Here is an 11,235-nt window from a genome sequence, read left to right as displayed (position 1 = left end):
TATAAAATAAATAAAGTAATACAGTCAGCAGAAGTTAGACAGAGTTTTAAGATAAAGACTGAACACCCCAAACAGATCTAACCCAATGACACCGGAGGGGATATATATAGGGGCCTGGGAAAACCACAATGGACACGAGAGGGGGGAGACAAACATCACAAACACAATTATTCATATATATACACTTAATATTGTTAAACAGTGGACTAGAATAACTTGAGTAGCACATGTTTAAATAAATGCTAAATAAATACAAACAGCCTTCATCTATAAAAAAGGACTATGGGTAAAATTAATAAAAGTGAACCTGTCACATCCCCCCTTGATTCAAAATGGAATGGATTATTCCTGTAATGAAGTAGTTCAGCTGTCAATGTTGAATTAAATGCCTCGACCAATGCAGTGCTTAACTCCCACCAATAAAGTATCTACACTATATCATCGTGCGTTTTATCTTTGTTGTTTCTGACTGATCCTTTTTCTCTTTTAACGGTAAACACAAAACATCCCCTGGGCACACACTCCACTTAACTCCTAAAAACACCCCCTCCCTCTCTCTCTCTCTCTCCCTCTCTCTCTCTCTCTCTGTCTCTCTCTCTCTCTCTCTTCCGCTGAATCAAAATCCGCCTTTTTCCAGCGTCCGGCTTCACTGCACATCGAGCGGGAGCGGCTGTTGAGGGGGGAAAAAAAAAAAAAAAAAAAATCAAAAATAAGGAAGGAAAAGCCATCCCACATACTGGGTTTGTGCTTTTTCTCCGCGCCCCAATCCGAGATGACATACGACACGAGAAATGATGAGAAAGCTGTGGGGAGGCTTCCAGTAGATTGATTCGCCCGTCGCCTCCTTGGTTTCTAGTTAGTCTTTTATTGACTAGAAAGGTGCGGCGGTGTCCCGAGCCTGCCCTGTTTAATCCACAGGGGCATTGAGGAAGGTGATCACTTCTTAAGATCACAAAGGGCCGACAAGGAAATCAGCGCCGGGTCCACGACACGGCACCAAAAAAAAAAGAAAAAAAAAGAAAAAGAAAGACCAGCTGATTTAGAAACAGGGACGCACCCGCACTCTGTCCCCTGGGCTCCGGAGCCGCTAAGTGGAATGAGGCCACCGGGCACAATAACACGCGGCTCCAAGGGTTCCGGAGGGAGGAGAGGGAAAAAAGCAACTATTCATTCATTTATTCATTCATTCGCGGTCCCAACAAGGAGCTCTCGGTGTGGACGGCAGAGCCTTTGGTCCCCGGGAAAGTTTTTACAAGGAATTATCGGCTTAGGGCGCGAGAAATCATATCATGTAAATCCCTTTGTGTGTCTCCTGGCGGACGTAATGTACGATTCCTGTTACATCAGCGGTCGCATTGAGGAAAGGGAGATGTCGGCGACCTGTAAATACACCAAGATCCGGTCCGTTCCTCCGGTCGGGGTGATAAAGAACAGTTTTATCCCAAAAAAAAAAAGAAAGCACGGTCAAACGGTAAACACAACCCCGAGAGGCAATGGAAGGTCCCGGAGGCCCAGAATGAAACATCATCTTGGGAAGTGAATAGAAGGAGAGACGTTTGCCCAGACAGTGATCAGAGCCGAGATGGTAAGCTCCGAGGTTTTAATTTAATTTTATTTTCTTTAAACAATTCACCTCCATCACAGTCCGATTTATATTCTTTTTACTCAAAACTGAAAATGGTTTGTTGTTCCTATCAGTTGAACATAAATAGGTCTATTTTCAACTTTTGCCATAATACTGTAAATTCATCTCATATAATTAATTTTAATGTAAGAACTTGTCTTATATTTTAATGTTATTTATAGCAGTGGTTCTCAACCTTGGGTCTAGGGACCCCCAGGTGGTCCTTCAAGAAGTTCCAGGGGGTCCCCAGCAGAATTCTTAATAGTTAAACTTCCCCCTTATTGAATGTACAAAAATGACTGTTTTGATCATAATTTCAATGTTTTCTCCTCAACTTTATTGCAAAAAGGTATGAAGGTTTGGACCAAATCATATGTAACTTAATTTGAATCTTCTCACATCAGGGTCGCAAATGCATATCTAGTTGAGGAACCACGATATGGATTATTGATAAGGTTGAGAATATAGTATGTCCACTGTTGCAAACTCCGAACAACTAAGTTGCCAATAAAGTGTTGAATTTCAAATCATAAGTTATTTTGTTGAGAAAATAAACACCAACCGTGAACAGAATGTCCTGGAAGTCTTAAGGAGCTTCACTTTTCGGGTGCGTGTCCCAGCAGAGTGAGTGCACGAGTGCAAAATTAATGAAGGGGGATCTCTGACATCTTAGTCGCTGTGAAAATTTTTCATTAATGTTATTATTCAGTCACCTTGATGGTCCTGAATTCAGATGGTGGTGACCTCCTGTGTGGAATCCTGATGGCCCCCGATTTCCATTCCCTTTACATCCGGGGGGCCCTTTAAGAGCCACGCCTGGGATCCACACACGCATTGGTATGAGCAGCGGAGGATCCTGGAAGTAGGAACGTCCCAAAATCACTCACTTATCTATCCCATCCACAATGCTCCGCCTTGTGACACTACTTACAATAATTCTTTATATTTTTGGAGAATCTTGTCGTATTGTCTTGGGAAGAATTTTGACTCATCCTGATGATTCTGAATAGAGTGAATGCAGAGAATGTGTTCTTGTACTTGCAACACAAAAATGTGTTACAAGTCAGATGTTCATTTAATTCAATTCAATTTAGTTTAGACTTTTGGACATATACTTCTACTACTATAGCGCTGCTACTACTACTACTACTACGACTACTACTACTACTACTATGACAAATAATAATAATAATAATAATAATAATAATAATAATAATAATAAATATAGCTATAGGCAGCAATACACGGGGTCCAGTTTAGTGGTGTTGAGTATGTATTACAGTTTTGGTTCTGTGAAACGCAGCATGAGTTACAATTTTCTGTGTTTACAATGAACGCTGACTAGTTTTTTTCACCCGTTGTTTCAAAACCTTTTTCAAGGTTTTCTGAGAATTATTTGGTTTCTTTATTTAACACGAGTGTGACAAACCTTTAAGGATGGATGTTCTGTCCACTCCTTCTTTAATACCTGGTGATGGTATTTGGTCGGGTCGCACTGAGGAAAACCTGTTGTGATCGAGGGTCGCACCGGGTCCGCCTTGTCCACTGAGAGGTCGGGGCACAAGGAAAGGGATTGTTCCTCCAAAGGTTCTTAGAACTTCCTGTGGTGCGAAAACGCCTTCTGTGACAGACTACAGTTTTCTGGGTTTTGTGAAACGCAGAACTAGTTACAGTTTTCCGAATTTCCTTTAAAGGCGGCAAACAAACAAACATACAAACAGACAACAAAAAAAATAATAATAATAATATTTCTTTATTATTATCATTTCAATAAAAAAATATAAATTGGAAAAATATGATAGCATTGTATAATACTCTTATAAATGCATATAGCCTTTTCCTCATAAAATAATGAAGGCCAGGTATTTTGTCCATCCCTCTTGTAAATGTCCTTTGTAGACATTCCAACATTAAAGAGTTTAGACAATGGCGAAGTACGGCACAAAACCAGATGTAAGGTGGCAGAATGTGGAATTTTTTGAAGTCATGTAGGTGCAGGAGATGAAGTACATGCTTGTACTGCTGTATGGGGAAATAGCCTTCTGCCAATTGTGCTGGAATGCTGTTATCCTTATCTCGAGTACTGCTTCACATATATAAGGACCAGCATGCATAAAAAAAAAAAAAAAAAAACGATGTCAATGTTTTGTAATTTCATTTTCACTGGCAGAGCTCTTTAATCCCTGGGAAAATACAGAAACTGTTTTTGAAGTGTCCTTGCAGCACTTGGATCAAACAGATAGATACAGACTCATGCAAATGTATTGTATGACACAAATAAAAAGCTTTCGTTGTGGAAAGGGCAACTAGTTTACAGCATGAAATAATATGCATTGGAGTAGAAACACCATTACACAAATGAGTACAAAGTTATCTATCTATTAGTCAAAGATGTGATAAAATAGATATACTAGATGTAGTAGAGGTAGCAGATATTGCAGCTATATCAGAAAATAGTAAATATAGCATATATACAGTAGTAGACATAGTAGATACAGTAGATTAAGTACAGTAGTAGATATACTAGACACGGTAGGTATAATAGGCATAGTAGATATAGTAGATACGGTATATATAGCAAATATAGTAGACATAGCACATATAGGGACATAGTAAATATAGTACCTATAGTAAATAAAGTAGATATAGTAGAAATAGTAGATATAATAGATATACTAAATATAGTAGACATAGTAGATATAGCAAATATAGTAGATCAAGTATACACGGTAGATATATCAAACATAGTAGATATAGTAAATATAGGAGATATAGTAGACATAGTAGATAAAAAGAAAAATAATGAGAAAAATAATATCTACTATACTAATTACTATACTGTAGTGTAGTAGTAGCACACCTGACCTGGATCTAGGTGATTGGGTCAGGGTGGCTGCATACCTTTTGCCCATTGGTTTGGCTAACGAGCAGCAGGTTAAGATCAAGTATACACAGTAGATATAGTAGACATAGTAGATATAGTAGATTGTGGCCTGCCACAGGCCACCCGAGTGGCGTTTTCAGGGCCCTCCGACACAGAGACACAGGATGTTGCAAATACACCAGTTTATTGTTGAGAGTGGGCAAGATGGAACAAGGCTCTCTCCTGTGTGGGTGGGGATGGGCATTTTACTTGTTGCTCGTTGGTTGGTCTAACAAGCAGCAGGCGTACAGCCACGCTGATCCCGGGCGCAATTACCTCGACCCAAGACAGGTGTGGCTGCTTAAACAGCACTATCCCCACACCACAGAGATATAGTAAATATTCTAGATATAGTAGATATAGTAGGTATAATAGGCATAGTGTCATCTATCTACTGTATCTATCTATCTATCTATCTATCTATCTATCTGTTACATATAAAGACATATTATGACATATAGTATATCTGTCTAAACAGGAAGTACAGGATATATAACTGGCGATATTGTGTGTAAACATTCATACTCCTGTGGTTCTATCGCTTCTGAAACCCGACAGCAAATCACTGCGATGACCACCTCTGCAGAAACCATGGCACGTAGAATATTGTGATCTCCGTGTTTAACAGTGTGTTGTGGACCCAAGAAAACCGCGCATTCCCTTCCTTTTAGCCATGCGGCAGCATCCGGGGGGTCAGGGCCATTTTTTTTTTTTTTACCCAGATCCCATTTCTTCGTCTATCTTTGGGGGGGGGGGGGGGTTTCAGTGTTGTTTGCTATATGTGGGTCAAAGATGAATCCTTTGAAAACAGGATGATAGAAATACTGCCCACTGGTAAATGAAAGGTATTCACAAAAGCTAAAACGATTCTCTCACACATCTGACCAGAGCCAAAGTGATATTCAATGGGAATAGTGTAAGTGCAAAACATGGCTGCACCCGCCGCACGGCTCCCGCAGCTTTACGCCGAGCGACGCCGTCCGACTCAAATTCAATTAACTTGTCTGATAATAAGGGCCAGCGACTGGGAGTTAGCGCAACAGAACGCAGGTCGAAAGGTAGGATTGACGCGCACCTCCATTCAACCTGCGTCTGAAAGGAAGAGCTGAGTAAACAAATAGCGCTGCACTCTAAAATGTTTTTTTTTCTATTTTTTTTTTCTGTCCAAATAACTGCCATCCAAAACACTTTTTTCATTAGGGATTAGGCCTATATATATATATATATATATATATATATATATATATATATTTCCTGGGCATCACAAAAAAAAAAAAAAGATGTTAAATGATAAAGTACCGTGGTGCATTGTGTGCAACCTCTGATGAATTGGAAGTCAGCGAGCTGTTGGGCGGTAAATCTGCCCGACGACGAAGGACGTTTCATCTCCATAATCCGAAAACCGGAGAATGATCCGGGACATCCCATCATGACGGAGGAGAACAGGGGGCAGCAGAGGTAGTAAAAAAAAAAAAACATCTTCCGATGAATGAAAATTCCGTTTTTGTTTGCCGAGTCGATCACAATGGGCGTGGCCAGGGGCATTGTGGGAGTTTTATGAATAGTAACGGTATTTTTGTTTTTTAATTAGTATTATTATAGTTGTAATATCCTGTTAAAGAAACGCTGTGCTCTTGATATTCCACAGGTCACCCACAGGACGGAGTTAATGTGAGTTATTATTAAAGCATGGCATTGCATTTCGGGAATTTAAACTCCACTTGCTGAATAACTCACTGATGCACTGGGTTATGGCTCGATGTGTACATATGTGTTGCTTCTTATCTCTCTTATTTTTAATTTGTATTTCTTTCTCGACTGCACTGTTTTTTCGTTGTTTTGTTTTTTGCTGCTGGGATGCCTGAATTTCCCTCCAAGGATTAATAAGGTCTCATCCAATCTTATCTTACCTTGACACGGGTTAAATAAAAAACAAAAAATTTAAAAATAAAATAAAAAGCAGTAGAATTAAAGTAGTGTTTTATTATAGTAGTGGTGTTAAAATCGCCTTTTATAATAGTCTTCATGCTCCGAGTGAACGACACACTCTCATTCTTCCTAAAAAGCCTCCATGCCGTTTCACTTCACCGCACATTTCACAACCTCTCTCTTCTTCTTCTCCTCCATACGGACATAGAATATATTAGTCAGTCTAGTTGTTGCTGTCACCGCTCATCGTATTTAAAAGTCAAATAACCGCCGTAAAATACGAAGAGATATCCACCAAACTGAGCGGGTTAAACATGTCATGATACATTTGTATTTACAGTAAGTTGTGTTTTTTTTCGAGGGAAGACCAGAATCAGAGTCTGTTTTTTGGGCCAAGTACATTTTCATGCGCAAGGAATTTGTCATTGGATAGTTTGGGGCGTTCGTGCAAAAAGCGATCAAACAAGGATAGCAAAACAGACAGAAGCAAATGGTGGCATAGAAAAACAACTATTAAAACTCTAAAAAACTAACAACAAGAAATATATACAGAATACACAAAGTGTGCTCTTTGCTGCAGATAAAGATAAAACACACACACACACACACAAACGCACACACAAACACACACCAAGGCTAAGACAGGGGCTAAATGGGGTAAATATAAATATTAATATGTATATTATTTCTGTACATGCCGAATGAAATAGTGATAATATTATGTAGACAACAGTATTGAGACGGACGGGTGACAAATGGGGACATTTGTTTGGGATCTGGACCTCATTAGGAGCCATTTACATTATCCTAATTTTTAAATGCAATTCAATTCAATTAGTTAAGGAAACAAAATAACCAAAATCAACATAGTGCAACAGAGAAGGACCACATGCACTCTACACCTTCAGCCACTGTTTGGATTATTGTCCCAAATGAGGGTCATTAGTACCTCACAAGGAAGGGACGGGGTATAATATGTACTATAAGGAACTGCAGGTTTTTTTTCTTTTCTTTTTTTTTTTTTTACTCACTCACCCACCCCACTCCACCCCTCTCCGAACATCGATCACAGTGGGTGTCAGAGCAAGGACGGAGGCCCGGTGGAGCTGACGTCCCACCTGACGACATGTTTACGCCGCGGCCCGACCGGCGGCGGCTCCGCGCTCCTCCGCGAGGGGGAAATCGATAAAGATGGTAATTGCTTTTTGCATACGACACTGACAGCACTGACACCGACACTGACACCGCGTCCGTCCGTGGGCAGTCCTTGCATCACAGAGTGGTGTTTAAATATCAGGTATTGAACACCTACGCACACACGCGTTTATTTACATTTTGATGGGACGATTGCACCCTATGTATCGATCTGGTTCCTTTCATTGTTTTTGAGGTTTTAATAGTGTGCGACTGGTTTCTGCTGCTGCGGCTGTCCTCCCAAGTTTAAAAAAAGTTAACTTAGTAGAGTATGTTTAGTATACTTATTATGCATGCATAATTCACAAATATGTACTTGAATATAATAAAACATGTATTTTTTATGTCTATTTGGTTACTTTTTGACGACCAGAATAACACACTTCTAACAAGTGTGCTGATGTACAGCTTAAGTTCCGTTCATGTTTCAGTATAGTTTTATGTACTCAGACTAGACCTATTGCATATTACTTAGACTAGTATACTAAATCTGTACTTTGAATCAGTACATAAAAGTAAATAAGAAGTACCAAAAAAAATACACTATCGTAAAAAACAAAACATGGAAATATACTCATAACACACTTTATGTCCTGAAAAATACTTCTGGTATGGAAAAGTATAATTTTTTTCACTTGGGTACTGCTGTTGTAGTCGATGAATAATACTCTAATGAGTAAACAATGAAAAATTACATTTTGGGATTCCTACAGCTGTTGTCAAGTGGTTTTTGGTCAGTTGACTTGATTCACTAATCAGGGAAAATGCCATAACACTTGATTCAAGTGTGAGTGGCTCAGGCATCCCAAAATATCAAAAAACATATGGATATTTGAAGTTTTTAGATTAACATTATCCACAGGTGAAGGCCTTTATTTTACATCTCTGAGATAGATGAAATGGAAGCCGGCTGGTTGGATAATCTCTGCCCTCTAGTTGTCGAACCTTGTAACATCATGTTCACAGGATGGAATTACTGTAAAAGCCTGGATATAAACATAGATGTAAACACCTGGATGTAAACATAGATGTAAACACCTGGATATAAACACAGCAGGTGCATCATAGATTATCATGGAGAAAAATACGATTGGGCATTGATTTATTGTCATTGAAATGACTATTTGATGCATTTTCATATTCTTGAGCCTTGTTTTGAAACGGTGATACCGTCGTGCAGATGTTGTGTGGAATAGAGCTGTAACAGGCAGAATCCTGATCCGGAACACTATCCGACCCGGACGGGTGAGAAACACCAGGAGGGTCGGACAACAGCCGGAAAAAAAAAACCCCGAAAGTTAAAAAGAAAAAAAAAAAAAAAAAAAGAAAAATGAAAGTTGTGCTGGAAGTTTGAGCAAACAAAGGCTTCAATGACTTTCAAGGACCGGCGACGGTTGATGCCTCCCCCAGCTTGTGTTGTTTTTCCGGGGGAAAGCAGCACATGCCACCGCTTAGTCCGGTTTAATTTCATTGAACATAACGGGCGAGCAAATGGTTTTTCATCTGCATCCTTGATTTATAGCACTCGCCTTCCTAAATCCTAAAATTAAAAAAAGAAAAAAGAAAAAAGAAAGAGAAAAAGAAAAGCGGTTTGGTATTTAAAGAAGACATCAAGATGAATGGCAAAGTGGAACAGATAATGGGATGTGGAATCAGTTAAATGACAGTCGGATAAAACCCTCCCTGACCCTGGAAGAGATGAGATGGGGAGGGAAGCCATTCACACTCGCTCGCCCAAAGGTCAGCCTCGTATTGAATTTTTTCGAATATTTTTCAAACATACCTCCTGGCAATTGCAAATATTTTTGACTACTGCCTTTTACTTTGGGGAAGGATAACCCCCCCCCCACCCCCCTCACTCTGTAGTACCCCCCTTCTCTCTCTCTCTCACACACACACACACACACACACACACACACACACAAACACATGTGCACAGACCCTTTCTCTCGCTCTCTCGCTCTCTCTCTCTCTCTCTCTCTCTCTCTCTCACTCTCTCTCTCTCTCTCTCTCGCTCTCTCTCTCTCTCTCTCTCTCTCTCTCTCGCTCACACACAGACACACAGACACACAGACACACAGTCACACAGACACACACACACACACACACACACACACACAATCATACCAACACACAATGCCTGCCAATCTGTCCAGAAAACACACACACACACACACACACACACACACACACACACACACACACACACTGCTCTGGGTTATTCATCGATTGACTATTCAAATCCCAACATATGCTGCTGCTCTTCCTCCATTCCACCGTGATCTCAGAAATGGACTGTTTCGTTTCCTCCTCTTCCTCCTCCCCCTCCTCCTCCTCTACCCCCCCCCCCCCCCCCCCTCCTCCATCACTCCTCAGCCACTTCACTTTAGGTTCAGGAGCTACTCGCACAAAACATGTCAATCAGAGAATAGGAAGTGGGTAAAAAGATCCAGACCAAGCGTAGATAAGATAATATAATTGATGTAATTCATTTGACTCCTAATTAATTCAGGGAAATTCAGATTTGCATTGTTTAACGTTTAGTTATACGCTGAACTCTGAACTATGAAAGATGCCTTTGTGACAAATGTAACTTAGAATATAGAAAGCCATAAAAAGTCCACATGGGGTGTATTATTTGTATGTATGTCAGTGTTGGACGCTATGGCCATTTTACTGAATAAAAACAGTGGTAATATTATTTTGTGTTAAAGTGGAAATCCGCAAGATGATCTTTTTACAAAATCATGTGCATCATACTTTATTTAGCTGGCACTTTATGAGAATCAGCCTCTCCATGTATTTGCATTTTGCACGTGCTCCTCTGTGCTGTTTCCAGTGTTGGGTGGCGGGGTCCGCCACCACCCGTCACGAGTGCACCGGTCGGCAGCAGCAAGAAGCGAAAGGCAGTTTGAAGAGTAATAGATAGAAGAGATAAGATAAAATGATATAAGATAAGATTAGATAAGATAAAATGAGAAGATAAGATAAAATAAGATAGGAAGATAAGATACATTGGATTCATTCAGGGAATTTCATCACATCATCAGAAGGGAACGTTCTGTCTCACACCAATGGATGAATTTCACCTTTACCGTAATAAATATAATGTGTGTGTGTGAGTGTGTGTGTGTGTGTGTGTGTGTGTGTGTGTGTGTGTGTGTGTGTGTGTGTGTGTTATTTTCCAGTTTCTCCACCGCGTGAGTTATGTTAAATGACTGTGACGCCAGAGAAACCTTCCTCTCAGTTCACTGTTTTTATCTCCACACAATCGTTTATTCCCCACCCTCCTCGCTATTTACGGCGTCAAACATCTCTGCCTCACTTTGCTTTTCATGCCTCACACCTTTCAAGTCCAAAAAAGGAAAAATAGAAGATCACCAAAAAAGGTGTTTTCCCCCTCTTCCTCCTCCTCCTCTTCCTCCTCCTCCTCTTCCTCGTCCTCCTCCTCTTCCTCCTCCTCCTTTGGATCGCCCCCCAAAAAAAACCATCCGTCCACCACCAGACGACACATTCTGTGATTTGAGTCTCCCCGCTGTCCGCTGCTCCTTTCTCCATGAGAGCT

The sequence above is a fragment of the Zeus faber genome (assembly GCF_960531495.2).
Source record: "Zeus faber genome assembly, chromosome: 18".
Classification (NCBI taxonomy): domain Eukaryota; kingdom Metazoa; phylum Chordata; class Actinopteri; order Zeiformes; family Zeidae; genus Zeus; species Zeus faber.
Note: the sequence above shows the minus strand (reverse complement) of the source record.